Here is a 5,710-nt window from a genome sequence, read left to right on the forward strand (position 1 = left end):
AAGGGAAAAACCCCCCCCCCCCCAGAGGGAATGGTCACACCACAATCCTTCCTCCTCCATTTTCCTCTTGGGATTTTGGGCATACATACGTGGCATGAGTTTTAAGTTGCCGCATCTGGGACTCGAACCACAGTTGACTAGGTGGTAATCCAGCCACATAATCATTATGCCACCTGCTGGTCTCTTATTATTATTTTTTAATTTGTTGTAGGGCACATGTACTCACCAGAGAGAGAGAGAAAGTGAGAAAGCAAGTCACCAAGTCTGGGACTCGAACCGTGGTTAGCTATGTTGCTGGCACCTATAAAATTAAACAAACAAAAATTTGTGTAGGGTCCAGCAGATGATGTAATGGTTACATTGCTGGACTCCCACATTATATACTGAGGTTCAAATCCCAGACCCAGCGACTTAAACCTCACGCTAGGCGCATGTGTGTGCATACCCAAGATCTCAAGAGGAGAATGGAGGAGAAGGGATTTCAGCGTGGCCATCCCCCCTGGGGGGTGATTTCTTGTTTTTTGTCTCTCTGTCTCTCTAACAAGTGCACATGCCCTATAGTAAAAATCTCTCATTAAAAACAATCATAATTTGTATACAGTATTTGTACATATTCATGGAGTATAGCGTGATTTTTCAAAATATGTATCCAGGAGCTGGCAAGTGGTGTGGTGGTTAAGAGTGTTGGACTCCCAGCATGGCTGACCACAGTTCTAGTCCTGTACCTGGAGGCTTGCTTTCTTGCTTACCCTCTGGTAAGGGCCTGGTCAAATTAAAATAAATAAATAAATAAAAGTTAAATAAAGCCCAGAACCCTTAACCACCACACCACCTGTTGGCCCCATTTTTCTTTAACTTTATGTATCTCTTTTGTGACAGAAACTCAGCAGGGTCCCAATACCAAAACCCACTCCCAGCCTCAGCCAGCCTCAAGTTGTGAGCAAACACGTACCCTGCATACTCAGGGAGATCTCTCTGGAAGCCTTCCCATGTGAGACTGACCTGCAGAGCCTAACATTTCACTGCCATGCCACTCTTCAGCCCCCAGACCCAGTTTTAATTCATTTCAATTCTTTCTTTCTTTCTTTCTTTTTCTTTTCTTTTTTCTTTTCTTTTCTTTTTTTTTTTTTTTTTTTTTTTTTTTTGGGGGTTTTTTGTTTTGGGGGCGTGCATCTGTGCACTTGTTGGAAAGACAGAGACTGAAAACAAGAAATCACCCTGGGGGGATGGTTATGCCGCAATACCTTCTCCTCCATTCTCTTCTCCGGATCATGGGCACTCACGCACATGGGCCCAGAGTGAGTTTAAGCTGCCGGGTTCAAGACTTGAACCACAGTCAATTACATGGGAGTCTATCAACATAGCCATTTGCCAACTGCTGACCCCAATTCATTTCTTTTTTTATTTAATTTATTTATTTTAAATTTTTAGTTATTATCATTATTCCTCAATTTTGACCAGAGACAGATAGGCAGAAAGGGAAAGTGAGAAAGCAAACCACTGTGTTTGGGAGTTGAACCATGGTTGACCATGTGGGAGTCCAGCGCCCCAACTACCACACCACCTGCCGGCCCCAGTTTAATTCATTTCTACATCTGCCTCAGCAGCATTCATCAAAATGCTTGGTTTGCAGTAGATGCTCAATAAATATTTGCTAAACTTAACTGAGTTACAACGTTTATAATCATCTGCATATGCATTATGATGCAGTGTGAAGTCTCACAGGGAGGATACCCCAGGCCAGGAAACCCGCTCTACTCTGTGACAGAGAATGAGGCACATTCTGAAATGTGGGGCTGGAGGGGAAGGGGACTCGCCTGAGTGAAGCAGGATACGAGACAGCATTACGGTTTGGACGTGAAGGGAGCGAGCCGGAGGAGGAGGGCTGGGTACCTGTGAACCTCTGAACACGGAGCCTGCGGTGTAAAGACTAGGAACCCGGGTTGGTAGAACTGAGAGCTGCTGTGAAGAGAAGAGCCAAGAAGTCCCCTGGTTCTGGCCTACGTGGTTCTAAACACAAACTTGTATCTTTGAGTTACCTGCCAGTTTGGTAAGGAAGGGCCTGATGTGGGAAAGGTTAGCAAATTTAGCCGGGTCACCATGTGGGCAGCTGTCCCTGAGTCAGACTTCCTGACTCAACATCATGTAGCTGCTTTCCCTATTCTTCCTCTTTAGTAGGCTAAGAAAATGGAAGGTCTCCTTGAAATACATGGGAGCCCGCGGAGGAGAATGGAGGACAAGGGAAAGGGGCAGGGCCATGCCCCCAGGGTGATTTCTCACTTTCCTTCTCACTGTCTCTGGCAAGTGCATATGCCCCCTGGCAAAAACCTTAAACAAAAACAAAAACAAAAAAAAAGAAAGGAAGTTCTCCACCCATTGTAACAACTGGTACTACAATTCACCCTCAGTGGGGCAAGGTTCCACACCCTTTCAGAAAATTACAGAGATGCACTGTGACTGTGAAAGGAGGAAAATTCCCCAGGGCTGTGGGCAGAGTCGGCCAGATCATTAGGGAGGTTTAGGAAGACTGGCAGCCGCTGTGCCTTCTCACAGCTCGAGCCCTCCTGCAGCCTGTCTCACCAACCTTAGAGCCGATTGGAGCAGATGATAAAAAGCCTCGATTTGTTTTTTAAGTATTTTATTTTATTTCACTTGATTTACTTATTCATTTTTTAATTTGATCAGAGAGGGACAGAGTGTGCGTGAGAGAGAGAGAGAGGGAAAGTGAGAAAGCAAGCCGCTAGGTCCGGAGCTTGAACCACAGTCAGCCATGTGGGAGTACAGTTCCTTTAACCAACATGCCACTTGCTGGATCCCACTTCAACTTGTTTTAAAGAATTATTTTATTTATCATTACTGTTATTTTATTTTATTATTATTATTTGACCAGAACGAGACACAGAGAGAAAGAGAGAAAGCGAGAAAGCAAGCCACCAGATCTGGGACTCGAACCATGGTCAGCCATGTGGGAGTCTAGTGCCCTTAACCTCCATTGCCACCTGCTGGCCCCAAGCCTCAGAATTCTTTTACAATGATCTTTGGCATCTACGTGGAACCTTTGGTTCTCTAGGGAAGATTTCATTGAGGCAAACTACCGTGATAAACCATCAATGAGGCATTAACAAGTATTGCTCTTATTGGACCGGTGTTACAGTATTAATGAAGATGATCCATTGGAGAACAAGAAACTGACCCAAAGAAACGTAGGTACGAGATTGCAGTCAGCCCTGTCACTCTGGAAAACCCCCCTGGCCTTTATGCTAAAGCCCAAGAGAGCTTAAATGTTCTTTCCATAACAGGTAGACTCCTCACTCAAGGTTACCTCTGTGAATTCTGAGGATTCTCTTCCCAAAGTCTTTCTCCTAAAAATTTCTTCCCCTTGGGACCAGCAGTTAGCACAATGGCTATGTCGCTGGACTCCCATGTAGTCAACCGCGGTTTGAGTCTCGGACCTGGCCGCTTAAACTCACGCCGTGCGCGTGTGTGTGCGTGCCCAAGATCCCAAGAGGAGAATGGAGGAGAAGGGATTGCGGCGTGGCCATCCCCCCTGGGGAGTGATTTCTCGCTTTCTATCTCTCTGTCTTTCTGGTGAGCGGACGTGCCCTATAGCAAAAATCTCTCCAAAAAAAAAAAAAGAAAAAAAAATTTTCCTCCCCTGTTTTTTTCATAAAATACTAATCAGTCTGGCCGCATAGTAGCATAGTTAGACTCTGCTCAGAGGCAACCCGATCCCACATGGCTGACCTAGTTCAAGTCCCAGCCCTGTCTGTTTAAAAAATATACCAGGCATGTGCCCAGGATCTTGACAGAATGGAGAACTGAAGAAAAAAGAATTGCAACATGGCCAGAATTGCACCCCTTTGGGGGTGCTGTCTCTCTCTCTCTTGTATATGCACTCTAGCATTAAAAAAAAAAAAAAAAAAAACTTTTTTTTAAAAAAAAAATACAAATTTGGAGGGCCAGCAGATGGCATAAATTCCCACATGGTTGACTATGGTTCAAGTCCTGGACCCAGCAACTTGAAAATCACACTGGGCACATGTGTATGTGTATCCAAAATCCAGAGGGGAGAATGGAGGAGAAGGGACTGTGGCGTGACCATCCCCCCTGCAGGGTGGTTTCTCATCTTCTCATCTTACCCCTCTCTGTGGCAAGTGCACACGCCCTATGGCAAAAACCTAAATATAAATAAAATACTAATTTAGGGCCAGCAGGTGGTGCGGGGGTTGAGCTGCTACATCCCAAATGGCCAAGTGAGCAGTTCTAGTTCCAGACCTGGTAGCTTGAAAACCATGCCAGGCGCGTGTGCATGTGTGTCCAGAATCCTGAGGAGAAGGAGGACATCAGATTCAGCATGGTCATCCAGCTCTCCTGTCTCTCTGGCGAGCACATACGCCCTGTGGCCAAAAAGAAAAAAAGAAAGAAATCAGGTGCCAGGCGGTGGCATAGTGGTTTAACATGATGCTCTCCAAGGTCCATCCCCATGGGAGGGTTTCAGGTGTGGATCTAGAGGCCTCCCTGAGCCCTGTGTGCCCGGTCATCTGGGCTGGCTGAGGTTGGAAGTAGATTAAGGTGTCAGGACTATGTTGGGAGTGCTGTTTCTCTGTCTCTCTGTCTGTGTCTCTTGCTCTTGGAAGAAATAAATAAATAAACTTTAAGAAAAGTCACAATGGAACTTAGAATTATTGTAATCGAGGGCCGAGAGGTGGCATAGTGGTGGGGTGCTGGATTCCCATATGGTTGACTGCAATTCGAGTCCCAGACCTGATGGCTTGCTTTCTTACTTTCTTTCTTCCTCTCTCTCATGAGTGCACATGCCCTATAGCAAATTACACAAAAAAGAACAAAACAAAAACCCAATAATAATAATAAATAACTTTCAAAAAGACGTTGTTATTAAACTTCTAAAACCATGCCTTCAACAAAAGTATAATTTCAACAACTAATGTGACCCACAGATATCATTTGAATTTTCTAGTAACAACATTTTAAAAAGTAAAAAGTTGGGCCTGCCAGGGTGGCATGGTGCTTAAGGCAGCCGGATCCTACATGACCAACAGCATGGTTTGGGTCTCGAACCCAGTGGCTTGACACATTAGGCACGGTAAGTTATTACAATTAATCACCATACATCTTTTTTTTTTTTTTAGAGGTTTTTCCTATAGGGCGCGTGCGCTCGCCATACAGAGAGAGACAGAGAGAATAGAAAGCAAGAAATCACCCCCCAGGGGGGATGGCCACGCCGCAATCCCTTCTCCTCCATTCTCCTCTTGGGATCTTGGGCACACACGCACACGCGCCTGGCGTGAGTTTAAGCCACCGGGTCGGTAGACTACGTGGGAGTCCAGCGACATAGCCATTACACTAATTGCTAGTCCCATCATATCCAAAATCTTGAAAGGAGGGAGGGCTCCCTCGGGGCGGGGGCGAGGGGTGCAGGGTGGTTTGGGGTGCAGGGTGGTTTCGGCCCCGCCCACGGCCAGCGGCTCTTCGAGCCACTGCTGGCGCCCCAAAGCGGCCCAAAGGGCGGGGGGTCAAATGGGCGGCGGTTGCGCGTCCTCGGGTCTGCGTGCCCCCCGGGGGCCTCCCGCTCCCGGCGCGCCGCCCTCGCTCCCGAGCGCAGTTTCCCCGGGCAGCGGCACGATGGAACTCCACTGCCACCAGCACAGAGGGCAGGCCGAGGTCCTGCAGGAGCAGCTAAAGATGTAAC

The sequence above is a fragment of the Tupaia chinensis genome, unplaced genomic scaffold (assembly GCF_000334495.1).
Source record: "Tupaia chinensis unplaced genomic scaffold, TupChi_1.0 Scaffold000678_1, whole genome shotgun sequence".
Taxonomy (NCBI): Eukaryota; Metazoa; Chordata; class Mammalia; order Scandentia; family Tupaiidae; genus Tupaia; species Tupaia belangeri.